The 21,321-nt window shown below is 35.7% G+C and overlaps 1 protein-coding gene across 2 annotated transcripts in view; it reads left to right on the forward strand.

Moving 5' to 3' along the window:
• The window catches only part of MAP2 (microtubule associated protein 2), a 142,339-nt gene that overhangs the window by 45,383 nt on the left and 75,635 nt on the right, over nucleotides 1-21,321 (forward strand). The gene's annotated exons all lie outside the window — the stretch shown is intronic.

Raw genomic sequence — 21,321 nt, forward strand, 5'->3', positions numbered from 1 at the left:
TGAAGATGTCTTGTCAGAGGTTTTTGTGTAATCAGTATTTCAGGGAATTTTCACTATATACTATGTTTTCTTCAGATCATTCACATACTCATGTACATTTTATGATTACTGGGTCATGAAAGCCCAATTACTGTACTTTTTAAGAGTCTTTTCCATATAGTATTCTGAAACTGTTGGAGGACATCTACAAGCCCTTGAAAGTCTTGTTCACTCTCTCCTTGCCCCTTGGGACAGAAAGTAGCATTTTTTCAATATTAAAGGGAGGTGCAAGCAAACAAAGAGAATAGGTAGAGAGCAAATGGACCATGATAGATAGACAAATCTGGAGATAGAACAAGCAGCTTGAGGGAGTGCTTCAGGAGCAACGTTAGCGTTCAGTCTTTAGCTTGCCACATTTTCCTGCAAAAATAAAGTCACTTGTAAGATGTATTCATCTGGTCCTGCTGTCCCTCTGATGCACCATGAAACAGGTGGACCTAGCAAGAGTTGTGCAGGGGTATGCATGTGTGTGTGTGTTCACATGCAAGCCTGAAACCAACTCAGCATTTCAATACAGATAGTTCCAAAGGCCAATGTTATTAGAGTTTGGGACACTTTAAAGCCTCAGTCCTGTGGTAATTGAAACCAAGTTTAATTTTCGGTCAAGCATATGAGCACCTTTGCAAGCAGACCCTTCACCTTCTGTCCTGTGGACCCAGTTGTTTCCTGAGGAGGGACTGGCCATTTTTCTTGCAGTGGTGTGTTTGGCTTGTCTCTCTTTTGCCTGTCAGGCTTCTACTGCTGACAAAAACAAACAAGCAAATAAACAAAAAACCCAAAAGAGTAAACAAGGAACCATTTTTTTTTCAGTACTCATGTTCTAGCCTCAACATAATACCTGCCTAATTCTGCCTAATATATATACTTATTTTCAAGCCAATCATTTTTCCACAAGAGGGAAAGAGTGTGTGATGAACCAGGGAGAGATCTTTTTATTTATTTATTAAAAAAATATTTTCATTCCTACCTTGTTCAAGTCTCAGTTCTATAAAGCATGGGAAATCCAAATAAGCAATTATGCAGAAGCAGGAAATGCCAGTGCATGTTAAAAGAAATAGTAAGTCCATTTTAATTGGGCTGTGCAGGGTAGGAGAATGAGTTGAGTCAGGAGGGGTAAACTGTAATAAGAATAAGTTAACCGAGGAGTTTGTACTTCGTTCATTAGACAGTGGGATTCAGTAGGCAACAAGTTTTCTGAGCAGGAGAATTATGTGATCAAATTTGACTTAGGAAGCTTGATTATACTGACAAAGATATGCAGAATGGATTAGGCAGTAGATTCTGAAGCAAAAGAAAATTGGATATTTACATTATTGACATGTGTGGACATTTTCAATGTGGTGGTGACCAGAAATTTAGTAGAAAAGAAATTTGGAGCTAAGGATAGTGGTCAGGACTGGAATTATGGACTGGGTACTCACCCATATGTTCAGTATGTGATGTCTTAATAGGAAAGGGTCATGGAGAAGAGGATAATGCCAGAAAACAGTGAAGAACATTGAGGAATATTCACATTGCTGGGAGGAGTGGAGAAACAGAAATATCATCGAATTAATATAGAAGGAGGAATCATGCCTAACATGAAGCAAGAACGTTACCACAGAGAATGACATGTTAAGTCGTGGAGAACTGAGAATGAACAACAATAAAAGTGTTCTACTTCATGCTTAGTAGGGTTACTAGTGACTGTCAAGAAGCACGAAAACTTCAACAACCACGAAGCCTCTGCCTCCAACTCCACCTTTCTGACCACCAAACACAGACTTTCTAACATACTCTGGACATATTCATCCAGATGTGCTGCAGTCAGGCATCACCGATTCCACGTGTCCAAAAGAGCTGATCATTTTCCCTCTGTGCTCTTCCTGGCCCCAGAGTCTTGTTTATCTTCATTAGTGTCTATCAAGGCATCCAAAAAGAAATCTATGGATCTATTTTTTCTGTAATTCCTGTTTGGCCAGGCACCAGCTTTGGAGATATCCCAGAAAACTGAGCCATCTTACTCCCTTAGCCCAGGTGTCCAGTGCATTCACCCGAACCTTTCTAAGACCTTTGATTCATTTTCCTTTCCCTGGTTCTTCTATAAGTTGACACTCCTCCATGCTATCTCCATGTTATTTTTAGTGTACATCAGATCATTTCGTTTTTTTTTCCTTAAACTTTTCCTATAGTGTAAAGGTCCAAACTCATTCAAGACCCTATAAAGTAGGACTAAAAGCAGCTACTTCTGGACAATCTCCAGTCCCTCCCTCCTACTTGTTTACCTTTCCTTCATTCTAAGCACAGCAGACTACTTGTTTCTTCCTCAACCTAATTATTTCTCTTTGTATGCTGTGTTTTTCTCATGTTACTGTTGCTTTTATCATTTCTGCTACTCCTACCTAAGTACCCATGCTCGCCTTGTGTGCCTTACAAAAGCCTGTGTCTATTCAAATCAAATGTCACTCACTCTATGATGCTTTTTTCTCCAGTACTAAAAAATGATATTAATAGTGCCTTTGTCCAAGGTGGAGCTTCCATAGCCCCCACTTTTTTTTTTTCTTTTTTTTTTTTTCTTTTTTTTTTTTTTTACAAAAAAAGACCACAAAAAGTCATCTTGGTGTATAATTATTCCATCTTGTCTTTCTCCCCAGCTTTGTTAAGTCCTTCAAAGCAAAAGTTTGGTCTTTTCTATATTTGTTCCTCCAAAGTCATATTATTAGATTTGAAACAAAATACTATTTAACAAGTCATTGGTAATAGTAGTTACTGAGTAAATAATGACTGAAAGAGTAAGTAGGTGATAAATAAATGAGGGATTAAAGAGGTGAAAAGAAATGAGCTGAGATATAGCATATTTACAAAGTAGGTTTTATGGTGGTGGTGATTGTTTTATTGTCATTTCTTGAGTGGGCGTGCGCGTTTGTGGTTAGTTGTTTGTTTTGGATGGGAGAAAAGAGTATGTTCTTAGTCACAAATTAGGAGGAGGAGGAGGAATGAGCTGGCAGTGTAAAATCAGGAGGGGATATTCAATGAAACAAAGTTCTGGAGGAAGCAGGAAAAGATAGGTTAAAGAACATAGTGAGATTAACGCTTACAAAAATGAGGGCCACCTGTTCCTCTCAGGAAAGGTGACAACAATGAGGATGGATGAAGAGGGACAGGGGAGACAGGAAGCAGACCACGTGTGAAGGCTTCTGTCTTCTACCATCTCAGGAAAGGGAGGTGGCAAGCACCAAACTGTCCTCAGATTCTCCAAAGGTGATTGCAGATTCTGTCCCCAGCTTGTTGAGACAGCAGATGTTCCAGAAGGACCAATTTAGAGGCGGGGCCATCTTTGCTACAGCCACACCACAGAAGCAGAGGGCCATGAAGAGGGTAATTTAGGAAGAGCAGCAGGACGTGCCCTTTCCTTGAGTTGGCTCCCCCCCCCCCCCCCCCCCGGCACGCACCAGGCTGTTCTAGTTGCTGTCAGGATTGGCCATGCAGGCAATAAATTGGAGACAGTTACTTAAATGTGTTTCATTTAATCCTGTTACTTCTATTAGTCTCATCTTTTTTTTTTTTTTTGAAATCTCATCATACTTTTCTGCAAATCAAGCATATTAGTTAGGATTAGCTAATTGCTATAAGAAATCAGTCTAGAAATGTGTCATAACTTTGTTTCTTGCTCACCCAGTAGTCCTGGTTGAGTGTTCAGAGGTTGTTTGTCCTCCTCATCATCTACCAGGAGTCCAGGCTATTTCCCTTTGTGGCTTTGCCTTGTCATTGTCTGCATCTAGCTGGTGGGAGGGCAAAGAACAAGGAGGAGCATATGGCAGTTGAAGATGAGCCAAACCTGGAAGTGCACATATCATTTCTGCTCACTTGACTTTGGCTGGATCTGTCATCTGACCACACCTAATTGCAAGGAGGTTAGAAAATGTACTCTAGGTGCGTGCTCAGGACAAAGAAGAAACAGGTTTTGGTGAACTGCAATCACTCTCTGTTACAGAAAGGGAAAATGTGTCTACAAATTAATGTATTTGAACATTTGGAGCAAATAATTCAAGCCTTGACAAAAATAGATGTCAATCATACCATAGAGAGAAAATTGTGGATAATAATTTCAATATCATGTTAAAAGAGTAAATATGGTAGATACATCAGTTTATCAAAGTTAATTCTTACATTAGTACACAAATAAGATACTTTTTAAAACCCTCCTTATAGAAATAATCATTGTTTCCAAAGTAATAATGGCTAAAAATGCATAATGCCTAGTACTTCTCTTGGTTTTCTTCAGTAACTTCTGGTAAAGGGAATTAATTGATTAATGATGTAGGAAGCTTCATTGTGGAACAAAATAAATATTTCTACTTTAATGAGTTTCTAAAATTCATTACAAAAAAGGCATGAATTGGGATGACCAAATAAAAACTTATTTTGAACTGAAGGAGGATGTGCCCTTTTAAGGAAAAATAAAGAGTAAAGGTAGAATATTGAGGGAAAAAAAACACAGTTGGTGTGTTTGAAAAAATATTTAAAGAATTTTGATGTTTTGATGAACTCACAAATACTCATTTGTAGCCCTCACATCATATTTTGCATTTGCACCATCAGTACTATTTTATTTGGACTGTGGTAAGCATTGCTATTTATGTAAATGGTGGCTGTGCATCTGATTATTTTATATGAATGGGATAGTGTGTCACTGTGTTGTGTAAAAGCCATTCTATCTGCTATTCTACAAAAATCAACTTATTTGCTAATAATTCTGTCACATAGTTTCAGTTTCCTGTGACTGTGGAATGCATGGGTTTTTGTGAAAATGCTGCCTTACAGTAAGTGTGTGATCACTGGATTTTCCTTAAGAGTTAAAACTCCTTTTCCCTTTGAGAATAGGCGGTAATTTAATCAAGTTTGCATGGCATCAGAGAGTATTTTAAAATGAAGAAATCCCAAGAAGACTGGCCTTTTCTACAAGTATATAGGAAAGACTGTTTGATGCTTCAGTCTATGCGAGAAGATTGAGACATGAGGAGAAGTCCAACACGGTGGACTTGGAAGCTGATTCCTTCTGGGTGTCTCTGTCAAATCTTTCTCCCTAAGAGTGATGACTTACTTACACCTGCTAATTTCTTGTGATTTTTTTTTTAACTTTTTTCCTCTTTATACCCACCCCCTGCACTGTTTTTTTTAATGAATGTCAAGGACTCCAGTCGTACCATGTGCTCAGTAATTACTACAGAAGGCAGTTTGATTCTGACACAGTTGTAGTCTCTGTAAGAGAAATTTAGAATTCACTAAGCAAATACTTTAGTGAGGGGGTGCCAAAACCTGAGTCATTTAAAACCATCGTGAACAGAGCTCTAGGAAATGTCCTGTAGTAATCAATCCTGAATGAAGAGCAAAGGGCCAAAATAATCAAAAAGACTTTTTTCTAAGACAGACTGCTGTGGCACTAGAAAGTTCTTCCTACTGGGAAGCAGTGTGTAAGCCTTTTTGTTTTTGGCTTGTGTATTCCATTTTGGCGTATGTTTACCACTGGAGTGAGTCTTGTTTTTGGAACCTAAGAATTCTTAAAGGAAACTTTGTTTTAAAAGCGAGAGGAATTGAAAATTATAGTAATATAATAGTATATACATACACACATTTGTGTGATATACCCATACACACATGTATCTATGGATCACTTAAATATACACTGCAAACCTGTTATTTGAATGGAACATGAGGTCAGGGAAATTCTTCTATGAAGCTTTGTAGGGAAGTAACATACTGATGTATATTTTTTATATAGTTTTCTCACGGCAGAACTGAGTAACTACATTGTTTAAAATCTGTGTACATAGAAAATACACAGAAAAACCTTCTAAATTTGTTTCCACTGTAGTTTAAATCATGACAAGCCTTTCCAGCAACTGTTGTTTCTGGTGTCCAGAGTCTGCTGACTCCTCATGCTCTTCCTTAACACCCCTGTGTCCAAGTGGCTGTCATCTCTTCAGCAGATGGAGTAGCCCCCTGACTGGCCTCCCGGTCTACACCCTTGTCCCCACTGTGCTCCATTCTCCACACATCAGCCATATGAATTTTTCAATGGTTATTACTACGCTGCTTAAAATCCTGCAAAGACTTCCTATTATACTTTGAAATAAATCCAGACCCTTAACCAAGTTTCACAGGATCCTCTACAACTTGCCTCTCACACAGTGCTCTGTCTTACTCCAAGTCAGCCTCAAACACAGCAAGTTCATTCCCACAGTAGGGCCTCTTTACTTACAGCACCTTCTCCAATCTTCTGGAACATTCTTACCCCTATTCTTTGCACCTCCAAATCATTTGAGTCACTCCTCCGAGGTCACCTCCTCAGAGATGCTTCCCTGGCCACCCTATTGAAAATAGCACCCTCCTCTTACCTTGCTATTTTTTTCCCATTTAAATTTTGTATTAACTGTGAGATATTAAATTAAATAGCTTATATTAAGTATAAATTTTATATTCATGATTCAGTATTAAAACTTTATATTTAATTATGTGTTTGGTTACTGTATGATTACTCAATTAAAACATAAGTTTCATGAGGACAGCAGTTTTGTATGATCTGGAACATGTTGAAAGACCTCCCTATGTCTCAAAATAGATATTTTATATCTTCCTCTTATCTCCAATCCCACTATTTCTAACTTAATTCAAAGTTTTATGTGCTTTCTCAGTGATTATTGTGTTGACTACCAATCTACTTTTCCTATCTCTGATCGTAAATTTCTACAAGTCTTTCTCTATCTCATCATTCATCTGCTTCAAGTTTTTCAGCGTTATAGAAATAATGATAAAATTTATACTACACTGCCTGATAAACAAGATGTTTCATCATCTACATCTATTCCCTTGTTTACCATGAACACACTTTCAAGATTGAAACAAGTTTGGCATTCTGAAAGTCTTCCATGAATTTTCTGATTTCCTCAAGATTTCCACAGAATCCCTTTCTACTTCCATTATAGGATTTATTATATTGCCATATAACTGTATGTTGACGTTAGTTTCTCTCAATAGCTCCTTTCCCATGCTGTGTCAAGTATACAAGCTGGGTCTCGCTAGTATATGTATATCCCCAGGATCTTGAACCATTTCTGTCCTATGTTGTCTGTGACATAATAGGTGTACAGTAAATATTGTTAAATTTTACCATCAGAAGAGAACATTTTCTGATCTCATATTTCTCCCTTCTGCTGTTTGTGCATTAGGCACTTGCCTCACTGTTTACTTTTAGTTAAAAATGAGTGAAACATTCTATGTCCTATTTACAAATTATTCCTGAAAAGCTTTTACTCTTTCCTAAGGAATTTTGGGTTCCTCCACGTTTAAAGTCTGTGGAATCTCAAAGGAGTTGTAGCTATGCATAATAATTTGGGATATCCTGAGTTTATTATATCCAACTAAAGTGTTTTCCTTTGCCTTTATGATAAATGCCAAACATGGAATATAGTTTTAGCTTTAATATTTTATTCTAATTTCATTCATTTTTTAGAAAAATAGATAAAGCAAAGAGAGGAATTGATAGGAAAGAGGAAATTAAGTTTTGCCTCTTAGCAAATTCTCAACCAAAATGTCCAAAGGGAAGTATGGTCTCATGTGAAGGTAAATGACAGCTCTGTATGACCATTTTTCTTGGAGAAAAGCAGTTATCTAGAGCTTTCTCATATCATTGAGTTTCTTGATCATATCTTGAGTTCACGTTTTTTACATACTTAACTTTGAACTTCTAACCTAAATTTGGAGAATTTCCTCTCCTTGATCTACCTCCTAATTTAGCAAATAAAGGATTTGGAAAAAATCAAGGAAGCAAATTCTTTGTTTCAATACTTCTTTGGGTGAAGATATTGCTTTCTCAATCTATTTCTGTCAGATACTTTTCAGTATTCTCATGGAGTTTCAAGAGAACTGGCCTTAGGTGGGGATGGAGTACAGTCTACTAGTAGAATTAGCTTGGCCTAATGGAGATCTACGAACCATGCTCTGGAAGTCCCATCGCCTATATCCTCCAATCATAGTTTCACATTTCTCCTTTCAAATAATACACCACTTTCTTTATGGGTTTTTAGAAATAATAAGAAAAATATTTCTCAGTGTAATTATTAATATCTAAGGGTTTTAAGAGAGCTTAGTAAGTAGATTTTGTGATCTTTTGTTTATTTCAAAACTACCCCTATTTTTTCATGTTAGGTTTCAATACAGCTTTAAAAGTGAAGACCATGTAGAAAAAGTCCATATGCTTGCCCAATGTTGAGGAGCTGTTTCTTACTTATTTCTGGTACCCAAGTTCTTCAACATGGCATTGAAAAGAATTTCAAAAAAATAGTTTAGAGATATTAACAGTAGCAGAGATGGGTAGAATCTCCAGATTTTCCTATTCATTGCTTCTCTAAAAACATTATGGTGCATTCTTGGATTTATACATTAAAAATCTAAAAATCACAAGGGGGCCAAACAAAAGCTCAGACAGTGCCTACCTGAATGAAGTTCCGTGGTATTTCTGCAAGCACGTTGACCGCTGCCATCTTCCTCTCTCCTCAGTCTAACTGTAATCCCGGAAAGGCAAGGAGCAGTCAGCCCAGGGTGGTTCTTTCTCTCTTTCCTTGTCAGCCATACTGTAACTAGTAACACCTTTAACCTGCCTAAAGGTGTCTCATCAGCCTCACTTGTCATCTTCTCTCCCCACTCCCTAATGCCATTTAAAATCCTTTATCATTGCAATGATTATGATAAAATGCTAAACATATATTGGATTTAATAAAAATAAATACCACACAGTGAGTACATTAAAAAATGAATATGCCTCCTTAAAAATGTGTAATTTTGTTTCATTTTAAAATTAATTTAACTATTTTTATGTTCCAAACTTCTTTTATTTGCTCTTAGCCAGGTGCTGTTTGCCTGACTTGCATACAATGGGCCTATTTTTATATGAAACTGGTTTTGCCTATAGGTCCACCATATAATAGTGCCACATATTTACCTATACTTACATTAAGACTTTTACATATAAGACTGAGATATTTATCTTTATAGAAAAATTAATTATTATAGGTTTTTTTTACCTGAATATTTTTTCCAGTTCAACATTTGAGCATCTCATCAATATAGACTAATTATATACATTGCAGGCCTGGAGGATTTAGCAAAATTATGTCACATCATACCCCTCCAGAAGTTTGGCAGAATGCAAGTAGCAAGCCATGAAAATTGACCTGATTTCTGGAATTCACTCCTGGGTACACAAAGATATGTCTGCTCAAAGAGATAAGTCAAGCAGTATGTGAAGGCTGACCCAAATGTATCAGAACTGACTTGTGAGGGAATTCCAAATTATAAGGATTCTGTATGCTTTCTTTTTGGCCCAGTTCGACTGGTAAAGTGAACAAGGCTGCTTTCAATTTAATTCAGAGTACCTCTGAGTCACAATTACAGCCAGCAGTGGCCATAGCCCAAGATAGCAGACAGCCTGTCCTAAATCCATAAAAAAAAAAAGAGAGAGAGAGAGAGAGAAATTGCTCATTTTATATGATTCATACTTTACTTTTTTATGACTATTTTACCTATTTCTAGAAAAAGTTAGTGTTTAATATAATTAACTAAATTTTTGATTCTCCATAGATATAACAGTTTAATATATTTAAAAATGCATGTAATATAAATATTTTGTATCCATCCATATTTTTGGTGCCATAACTTAGATCCATTTTTCTTTTTGAATATGTATGACTCAGAAGGTTGATATTCATGTAGCACCTGTCTTGTCCTTGCATTTACTGTGTCATCTTGTAATGTACATTTTTCAAACACATCTGCCTTCTAGTGTAAGCAGTTTGTGATCAGAGTCCACCATCATTGTACTCCCAGTGCCCAACAGAATTCCTGGTATAAAGCTGGTATTCAATAAATGATTATTGAATGAGATACTAGAAAGCATAACAAATGAATTAATGGATTGATAGTGATCTTAAATATTTAATGAAGGCTCGATTCATGCTCATTAAAGCAATTTGTAAATCAGTGCCTCTCAAAGAAATGTCCAATGTTTCAGTTATTTAGGCTTTCTGTTTTTCTTCTCAACTTTCTCCATTTTCCTGCTTCAATGTCTCATCATAAGATTGCAGTCCTGACCAGGCTTGTATGCTTGTGTAACCTGCCATTACATCTGGGGGGGAAAAAAGGTGGCATCTAAAAGAACCTCATAGAACTCACAGTGGGTAACAAAAACAACAAAAAATAATTCCATCTTATATTGCTCATCAAAAATCAAGTAAGATATTCATTAACACAGCAATTTTTAATGAAAAGGAACTCTTTAGAACATGATGTGTTACTTGATCACAAACTAAACTCGAAAAAGTAATAAGGGAAATACCTGTCAAAATGGTATGAAACAGGGGGCTGGCTGGTTAGCTCAGTTGGTTAGAGCATGGCACTGATAGCACTAAGGCCCAGGGTTCAATCCCTGTACCAGCCAGCTTCCAACAACAACAACAACAAAAATAGTATGAAACAGGACATTTTATCAATCTGCTTCTTGCAACAGGTAGATAGTAAGATATTTTTAAGTAGATAGATGATAGATAGGTAAAATAAACACAAAAACTTTCATTATAAGGCACTTTGTTAAAAAGAAGTTTATTAAATAGACTATATTAATTTGAGCATTAAGTTTTGTTTTGAGTTTATTTTTTGAACATAGAATCTAGCCCTCGTTTCGATTGCCATCATGCTGCCATATGCTCCGTTCCTAAACACAGTCTCTATGAGATGTTTCTATCTTTAGTCATGCCTTCTTCCAATTCACTTTTCATACCATTGCTGGATCGATCATTCTAAAAAGTAAACTTGAGTATGCCACCCCTTCTCTCACATCTTCATGGGTACTCCATGGCCTTCAGGACAGAGTCTGGGCACGGCTTACTGCTTCACTCTGTGATTCTGCCATTGCCTGCCAACCATACTCATTTCCCCACACATACTGGACAATCTTGTATTTTATGCACATTCTTCACTCGTTCATTTAGTAAGTGTTTGTTGTTGGGTCTACTCTCGGTCACACACACTGTGGTAGGTGCTGGAGGTCAGAGGTGAATTAGTCATAGCCCTCACTCGGTCCAGGAGCTCACAGCCTCATGAAGGGGACGGAGACTAGTGAGGAAACTCTAACCCAGCGTGATGACTGAAGTCACAGGGATGCCCAAAGAGTGTTCATTATGATATCTTCCCGGAAGGTGTTGCCTAGCCCAAGTCTTAAAAACAAACAAAACAACAACAGAAACATAGGATTTGGTCAGCCAGGCTCTTTCTTCCTGAAAAAGCTTCCTGTCCTCTCTTTGGCTAACTCCTACTTGTCCTTTAAACTCAACTCGGATGTTACCTCCTCTAGGAGGTATTGATTGACTTGGCATTGTGGTAGGAGCTGTCCATGTACCGTCACGACCTCCTGCCCCATCTCTATCACAGCTTGTGCCACACTGTATTTTGTTGTTGTTTTGTCTGTGACCTCCTTCAAAATAAGGCTGTATGTATTGTATTCCCAGTGTGTTCCCTACTTCCTGATACATAGACGCCTTTCCCTTAAAGTTTTGGAGACATTTTTGAATAATTATTCATCAAAACCAGAATTGATTCTGTAATGTTCATGATAGGATATTCATTCAAGTTTTGCTTGAACACATCCACTGACAAGGAGTGCATAAGATTCAAACAAATGCAAAAACACAAATGCTATAACTGATTATGCTGTAAACCCATGTACACTTACTATATTTGGAATAAGATTTTGATATGAACATATTAGAAGCAGAGCTTCAGTAGATGGCTTGTGGTTGTGGAGGGAAAATTGTTCATCAAAAGATGAAAGGACTGAGAAGATCCCATAAAAAGCAGGAAACATAACAAATGGTATCTTGCTTATAGTTCCCTAGCACATCACCCTTCCTTCTGTTTTAAATAGCCAAAAGCAGATCCCATTCATGAGAAACAATAAAGCATTTTGTGTCTGAATTTATGCTCTAATACATTCTCCACTTTCAGTTGTCCACTCTTTTTTGTTGTTATGACTGTCATTTTCTTCTCCAACTTTTAGGGTTTTGTTTGTTTTTTGTTTTTAATTCTAGCATCTTCTTTTGTGTTATATAGCACAGCCTCCTAGTTGACCTAGGTCACAACCCCATTACAACGTCTTGTAAGAAAGTCTCTGAAGCTTTTAGTCCTCAAGTAGTGATTATTTTTTTCAGATTGTAGCCACGTTAGCAGTCCACACATTGCTTTCCCTATTATGTGGATCTCAGATGTCCAGAACCAAAGGATCTTTGCTCTGTGGTGGTCAATATTTATGGCTTAAATTTTCCTTTGGAATATCCATCAACCTATAGAAAATTCCTCAGATTTGTGCCATAGAAAGGTTTACTTTTACAGTGCTTTGTTATGTGACACTTGACAAAGTCTGACAGGTCTTGGATCAGATTTCAAACTGAAAGAAGTTTAAAACAAAATCATTCATTGTCAAAATTCAAATTATAATTTTTTTCTTTAGCTTTTTATTCTGATAGTTAAATTTATGCTTAAGAAGAATTTTATTAAAGTTATTGTGATTGAATTTATTCTTTTAGAAGAAAAATGCTAATGTAGGGGTCAAAATTTATCTGTTTAATGGTTTAATAGTTAATTACGTGCTTATGAAACTAACTCTCAGGTTTAGTGTCATGTCTGAGTTTACATACCTAGTAAGTGGTAGAACCTGGATTCCACCCTAATCTTCTGGTTGGAGATTTATTACTTATTCCACTGTATCTCCAATACCTAATGACAAGTTCACAATTTAATATCACTAGTAGAGGCTAAAGCTCTACAGCATATGAAATACTATCTATTTCTGATATGAATATGAGGTATTTATTAGTCCTCTTATGTCAAAAAGAGCTCAAATAATATATAGATGTGAAATATAGTTTGTATACCACAGGTCAAATAAAGAACCTTACACAGTTTAATGTGGTAGGTTATTATCAATGGAACATGTTTACAAAGTCAGTGTTATTATCTGGACTGGATTCTCTTTCTAGCTCCAATTCCATTCTGACACTCTCACTGCTTGGGAAGACAGTGAGCAAAGAAGTGGATGTTTGTGGATTTGGTTTCTCATTCCACATCTGCCTGGAAGTCTCTAATTTGGTTAGATAATTTACTCTCTTTGGCTTTAGTTTTTCAGTATGAGGCAGACAATGCACTAGATTCTATTGCTAAAAATGTTCAAATAAAAACCATAAAACAATAACTAATATTAGGTAACATTTATTGAGCTTCCAACTTGCCTGGAATTATGCTTTTTTGGATTATCTTATCTAGTTCTAGCAATAACCTAACACTGGCTTGTTCTGTATTCTGTGTCTATTATCATCAGAAATGATCAATTATACACCTACCAACTTTCTTAATACTAAATTGTTTTATTAGTTATGGTGTGAGATGAAGAATATGTCATCCTCACAGGTATTTTACAATCAGCCTGAAAGGAGCAGAGGAGACCTGAAACAAATGTCATGATTTTCAGCCTAACTTTTCATGTCATCAGGAACCTTTTTCTCAGTTTTGCACAGAAGACAAACAGGAGGAATACAGGATTGTAGGCAGTTCATCAACAAATATTTAAGCTTAGGACTCCTCGCTGTTTGTAAACAAAGATAAGGATCCTACATATACTTCTGATACTGTAAGGGACCCCAAAACGTTTCTGTTTTGTGGTAATGGTATAGGATAGTAGTAGTATAAGGCATAATTGAGCCTACATGGAAAGGAAACAATATTCATGTGCTTAATTACATTATATAGCTGGTTGTTTTATTCTTTTGTTCATCTTTGGATATGTAGCAGCACAAAATTACCAGTCCAATGTTTTGACTGAACTGGCACGTTACATGATGATAGGGCAGAACATACATAGAAAACATTCTGGAACTCTCTATGCCAAGCACATTATAAAAATGGAGACATGCCTATCTGGAACACAACATGTTTTTCCTTTAGATTTTCCAAGACTTCATTGTTTCTCCTTTTGCCAATTTTTGAGAGTATTTAATGCTGCTTAGTAATAACTATAATCAGTGACTATTTCTGTGCTTTGTGATCTTTCCAATATTGTGATCCAATGAAAAACAGTGACGTTTGTAGTTAAATGAGAATCTCAGGAGAATAAGATCTACTCTACTTAATGACACCTTCAGCACATGTCTCAACTATCTAGATATCATATCATTGATTTATTTCTTTGAGAGTGTTACAAATTCAGAATCATCTAGCATACATTCACATCCTGCCTATTATACCACATCCATCTCCAAAATGATCTAACAGGTAAAGAAAATTATAACTCAATTTGAAATATTTTAAGCAAGTGTACTTCTGTCAGAAACCATTAATGCATCATTAGGAATGTCTAAAATAAATATTCCAAAGACAATTTGAAGATGGATGCTGATAGACTGAGCAGGGACTGACCAGTCACTTTTTTTTTTTTCTTTTTTTTTTAACCACAGACAGTGGATAATTTTAAACATTCTTCTAGGATATTTCTGCCTCTTTCAAGTACAAGTAGGCACAGCAGAGAATGTCCTTATTCTACACCCCCCAACCCCACCCCGTAAATTGGAATAAGAACCGTCCATCTTGTGATTGGACTCCATCAACTCGTCATGAGTGTCCTGGAAAAGGAAGAGAAAACTCAGCTTCTGTTTGTGAGAATGATCATGTGACCTATCCACATAATTCCCTTAGCCCTTCACGTCAGTTATTCTATAAGGATGTTTCGTGTGTTTCTGTCATTCCCATTCTTTTCTGAAGTCCAATGCAGCAGGAGTGGCTGAAAGCACCAGTCTTCAAACTTTAGTATATCAGAGTCACCTGCTCAGCTTGCTAAGCTACCAATTTGCAAGCTCCCCATGTAGAAATTCTAATTTATTAGATCTATATGGGAGGTAATTGACTGAAAACACTTTAAGATACACTGGAATGAATGATCACCAAAGAGTGTTTTAGTTTCATGATTTTAAAACCTTTTCTGAAATGGACTGAAATAATTTATCTTAAAGATATTTCTAAATCTATATGAGGGTACTTCAAAAAGTTCATGGAAAAATAGAATTAAAAGCCCATACAGATATTTCCATGAACTTTTTGAAGTTCCCTGATATATCACATAGTCTCTATTATGTCTACAATGCTTTATTCGGGTCTAGTAGTTTGTTCTACTTGTTATTTTTCACATGCTCCAAATGGAGTTAAAATTTGAGTTCCAGTTCTTCGACCATGACAGCCCTGAAAATTAGGTTCAAAATTATTATCCTCTTACCCACTGAGCTAGAATTGGCCAAACATCTACAGCTGACAGGCCTTTATGCCTGTGTTTCCTTTGAGGTAGGGAGTTGATGATTAATTCATTCCACATTTAGCAAGTATTTGAAACCTAATTTATGACTAAATGGTGCTTTGGTAGTTTTGAATATTACTTTCATTTTTTGGTTGTGTACATCTTACTTTTGCATAAACATTTTCAGACTTTGAAGGAAAGGTATGAAAAACTCCGAATTTTTAAGTATAGACAAAAGTAGAAAATGGTTTCTTTTTTAATAAACCATGTCTCCGATTTGCATCCTTAGTCCTGGATTTGTCCAGAGAAAATAAATTTATCAGTAGCTCAGAAAGACAGAGGGCTGTAAGGGACATTTTCTTCTGGCATTCTTGCTTACTTCTTATTTCTTCCCTTGAAATAGTGGAGGAAATGTGACAGCCTGTTACTTGGGTCTGGAAGCCCTCAGGCATATATACTGAAGAACTGCTCTTTGGTTCACTTACACAAATATACCCATTTGCTACTTGCTGAAAAGAACAAAAAATTCAGGAACTATCAGAGTATATCAGACTATTTTTTCATGTGCAATATTCAGAGAATCTAATGATAAGGTAGAAATCCAGATGAAAATGCTTCTCTTTTTGAATCAGCTAAGTGCATTAAGTTTTAATGTGCGTATTCAGTTTTAAAGCCCTTGGAAGAAACCAACAGAAGTGTGATATTTGGCCATCTCCAATATAGTAAATCATTTACCATTTTGAAGTTATCGTTCACTTAGTAATGTTTGCTTGGATGGTAATTAAAAGAGTGTTCCAAGGAAGATGGACAAAGGAGAAATACTTTTTTAAAAAACCAAATAATGTTATCTATTCCAAGAAATCATATTTTTCTGCTAGAGTTTGTTAATCTATAACTTATCTGGAATTTCTAAAATTTGCTTAAAGTTTTATAAAATGTTTTGTGTGAAAAAGATTGATGTCTATTTTGTATTTTATTTACTTTATATACATAAATAAGAGCTATTGTGTGCTAAATGATATTATATAAATTTCTTGAAAGAACCATACCCTAAAGTAAAATGTCGGAATGTAATATGTACAATTATTATATATTTATGATATACTATCTGCTTTTAGAAAAGATTTGATAAATTTTGCAATTAAATTATATATAAAAGAAGGAAAAGAACGCAATACCAAAGACTTAGAATGAGGTAGATACTGCATTAAAGTTCTTGGTAATTAAGGGAAAATGTGGGAACAGATGTATTAACTGATAACCTAAGAATTTTCATACATAAGCAAAATACGTGTTATCTTATTTTTAAATTCCAGTATAAATTAATTTATTATGTAGATCCTTATGCAAGGGACAATTGTATCACAAAAGACAATGTTTCCACAGTGGTTTTATCAATTTAGAGGCAGACTTTTTGGCTTCCTGTAAGTCAAATTTTTTCTCATATGCAAAAAAATATGAATTCACTTAAGTATCTAGACAGATACTGAAGTAAAATCCCAGAGTCTCGAAACATAAAGTATTGCAGTCTTAGGCTTAGAAAATTTTGTAAGCAGATTTATTTATGTACAAGAAAATCCTAATATAGTAGAAATCTAGTTATTGTTGTTGCAGTCAATACTCTAGAAAGCTAATAAGTAGTAGCAGTAATAATTGACAGACCTACCCATAAGCTACAAAAAGTCTCCAAGAGCCTATATTAATTATCATATAGATAAAAATTTTTCTATTAAGTAATTGAAAATTGTAATATATTTGTCCCAAACTATAAATTGAGTTTTGCCATGATACCCATGTTTTACATTGAGCTAGATGTTTGCTTTTGTTCTTTTTTCTGTTGTTTTTGTTGTTGTTCCTTTAACTCTTTTACTTGCTTTCTCTGTCTCTTCTATTATGTGGTATTTCTTAGTTAGAATTAACTAATAAATTAGATACTTATAAGACTCATAGTTTATGGTACTGAAACCTTTTAATCAACATGGGGGAAACACTTGTTTTACTCTGCAATATGAAACATGTATGCTTTCAATATACCTAAAACAAAATTGAGGAATTTTACGTATGTTAAATAGATCAGGAACTAATTCATATACCATTTCAGTTTGGAATTTAATCTGTAGAAAGATTGTTCTATGATGGTTATAGCAAATTTTTTGACATAACATAATACAGGTTGAATCTTCAACAGGTTAACAATCTGATCGATGCCAAAACTTATAGTTTGACTCATGTCATTGGAATCAAAGGTTAATGAGAGATCGACAAATATTAAAGAATCTTACATTTTCATAATTATCCATCAGTGAAACGAATCAGAGTGCAGCAGTGATCAGTGGTCCAGAAGCTGGGATAAAAACATGCCATGCTCTTGCCAAGGAACATTAGAATGGGAGATCCAGATCTAAGGTTTATTGAAAAAGCTGGAATTTTAAGGAGTGGAGATTTAGCTTTCTATGAAGAAGAAATGTCTGAATTATTAGAGAACTCTCAAATATCAAGAAGAAATTGCTTAACAACAAAGCGTAGGAAAGATTGAAGCTCACCACTCAGGTTTTAACTAACATTTCTGGTGGCACAAGATCCCTTAGCCTTTTTTCCAACTGTATAACTTAATTGGAAAGAATATTTGGGCCCTGTAATATGTAACATAATGGTCACGATAAAGTCAAGTGAAATACCTCATCCTGATATAAATAGAAATTTGAACTTCTTGGATTTCTTTTTTAAAAATTCATATTACCAATAACTGGATCTCCATTCATATTGGCATTTGTATTTAGTCCTAACAGCTAAGATTTCCATTACAATATGTTATAAATTGTAAATCAAAGTCGTGTACTTAGATTTCCTTGCTCACATTATCACGCTAGGCTTTGCTGGCTGGGGAGAGAGAGAAGAGTTCAGGTAGCTTCTTGCTTGCTTTGTCAAACCAGAGATTGTGTGGCCGACGCCCAGCTGTTTGGCAGTTAGAAGCACTTTAGATCTGTGATCTTTTGCAATTTGGAGAGAAGAAAGTCTTTCCCATTACACAGTAAGAATGGAATGTTAGCAGTTTCTGGTACCTCACAAGGTTCTTTTTACAGATTTGGAGAGGATTTGCCTTTGTCTCAGCTTTTGTATCTTCTCACATGGTTTTTCAGAGAGATTCAGGTAAAAATGGTATTACATCAGGAAGAAGAAATTAAAGAAGGATTTGATCACTTTTAAATGTTAGAAATATCATTTTGAACAATGGAGATGAATCTGTGACCCCAAAATTTGATTAAAAATTAAAGTGAAATTTATCATCCTGTGGGTGGTATTGTAATGAAATCATGTTGTGATTATAAATGTGTGGCCAAATAGTGTCTTGTTTGACTCTAGAAGCTTCTCTCCGGAGTAGAGGCAATCTTTCCAAATCATATTTTCTGTCAAAGTTTGTTTCGTCAGAGCAGTGCCATTTCTAGCTTGAAATCCCCTTAAACGGTTGTCACTTAATAAATGGTTAGACTGTGTCCATTGTAAATGCCAAAACAAATAGGAAAATTATATCTGGTTAATATGCATACATTTTAAGGAGTATTACCTGAGTAGTCTTATCAGGAAGTTAGATGGTGTTTTTTAAGTAATAAATTCAATTTATTTGTGCCTCTGGTTTAAGTGAAATCAGTGTGGCTAACTGGCCCTATCATCTTTCGAACTTAGTTTTTGTTGATTAAATTTTAAAACATTCAAAACACTAAGGCATTAAAAACTAAGGAATTCATTTTTAGAATGTCTGGCCTCTTGAAAACAAATTGTCTTAACATTTTAAGTGGATGATTACTAAGTAGCACTCTTCCCATGTAGGTGTTGGTTTGTTAGGTTCAGCATGAGGATTTCGGTCACTGAGAAATCTGTTTCAGAGAGCTCTGGGGGGGCAGGATGGGGGGGGAATTTTGGATGCTCATACTGTTTTATTTACTTTGCATAGCAAGTGGCTAGAACTCCCAGAGTTCAACATGGGCTAAAGTACAAACCTAAATATTTCCCAAATCCTCTTAGAGATGTTAGTAAACATGGAATCAGTAAAAGTGTTCTGCGGCCAATTGATTTGGGATGCTTTAGACATTACCACCTCAGTCCCTGAGATTCGAATATCCGGTAATATATCAAAAGCTCTCAGAAGGCTAGTAGTAAACATGCCCATGTAGCTCAGCATCTCCCAAGATTATCTAAGCACTTTACCTCTGAGCTCTTACCCCACAAAACACATAACCTGAGACTAACCATGAAAAAAATCAGACAGATTTTAATAGAGGGGTATCCTACAATTTCTCTCACTAGCACTCCTCAGAACTGTCAAGATCAAGGGCTTAGAGGAACCTAAGGAGACATGAAAACTAAATGTAGTGTAGTATCCTGAATGAGGTCCTGAAACAAAAACAACAAAAAGGACATTAGGTTAAAAACCAAGGTAATACAAATAAACTATGGACTTCAGTTAATAACGTATCAATATGGTTCGTTAATTATAGTACATCTACCATACTAATATAAGATGTTCAAAATAGGGGAAATTGTGCGCAAGGGATACATGGGAACTCTCTGGAGTATCTGCTCAATTTTCCTACAAATCTAAAACTGTTCCACAAAATATAAAACCTATTTTTTTAAAAGCTGCATTAATGATGCATGTGCTTCATTATGTGAAACTTTTTCTATTTAACATTGTTCACTCTGCACACAAAATACATGGGATCATATAAGAATATGGAAATTTTAATTAAGTTATTCTGGTAAAGGAAAAGTAAAGAGATCAGGGCAGGTAATGATAAGATGCTGAGGGAGGCAAGTGTCTATCAATACAACGTTGTGATCCAGAAAGTCACAATTTGAATAGATAATTAATTGCCTCAGTCCCTGAGACATACGAAGATACCACAACTCGCAAGAAATGAAATGCTTAGACTCCTGAATTAGGTCATTTGATATTTGACTGGAAGGCACTGGCTGAATGGAGTGTAGAACATTGCAGAATCATCTTTATAAAAGATGTAGCTAAGTTTTCAAATGTACACATAGAGAGGTAAATTCTGAGGATGCACTTCTCTCATGAGGCTCCCATATCTGGGACATTTGCCATGCCTGTCTTGAGATGTTCGTTCAGTCCTATACAATGTCTGAGGGCAGATCTGCAAGTAACTCTCGTTATTGTACTTACCAAGTTTTCAGGATCCTGTTCCTATGCCAACAATTCCAGAAGACTACTTACAATGTTTTATGTGTAATGACTGGTGCTATATATAATAAGAAGAAAAATAACAAATTTAATAATTATTTATTGAGCATGCCAGGGATGATGTTGAGCCCTTTATTTTATTCTGCTTGAACTTTGTAACAAGCCTATAAAACTAGGCATTGTTGTCTTCGTTTTGCAGGTGAGAAAACTATTCTGCACACACAGTTCTTTGCACATAGTTGGTGATGTAGGGATGCTTCCTGTTTTATTATAAGCCCTTCAATCAATGTTTTAAAAGATAAACTTCTTACATCCTGTTTAAATATGTTCTTAGGGAGGGTAAATAGAACCCTTTGGGAGACAGTTTTGGGGGCAGTTTGTTACTGTAGTCAAATTAGTCTAAATGAATTAACTCATCTAGCTCTTTCTTGTATCAATAGAAAAGAGGGGGAGCTGAAGATAGCATCAAAATTCAGTAAAAAACAGACAGATGCTTGTTAGAAACCTGGTAGTAAAGCTTATTTTCTTAACAGCTTGTTTTATTTGTAGTGTCTCTAAACAAAGCTTGGTAGTAAGAAGTAGATTTGTTTTAAAACAATTTTTGTTTGCTTGTTTGGAGGTCTTTGCTTGAGTTACTTTTTGACAAAAGAAAGATCTTAGTTTCCATCAGATGCAGTCATTGCCTATGTCATCACCCTTACTGCAGGGATAGTAA

This window comes from Cynocephalus volans, chromosome 1 (assembly GCF_027409185.1).
Source record: "Cynocephalus volans isolate mCynVol1 chromosome 1, mCynVol1.pri, whole genome shotgun sequence".
NCBI classification, from domain to species: Eukaryota; Metazoa; Chordata; class Mammalia; order Dermoptera; family Cynocephalidae; genus Cynocephalus; species Cynocephalus volans.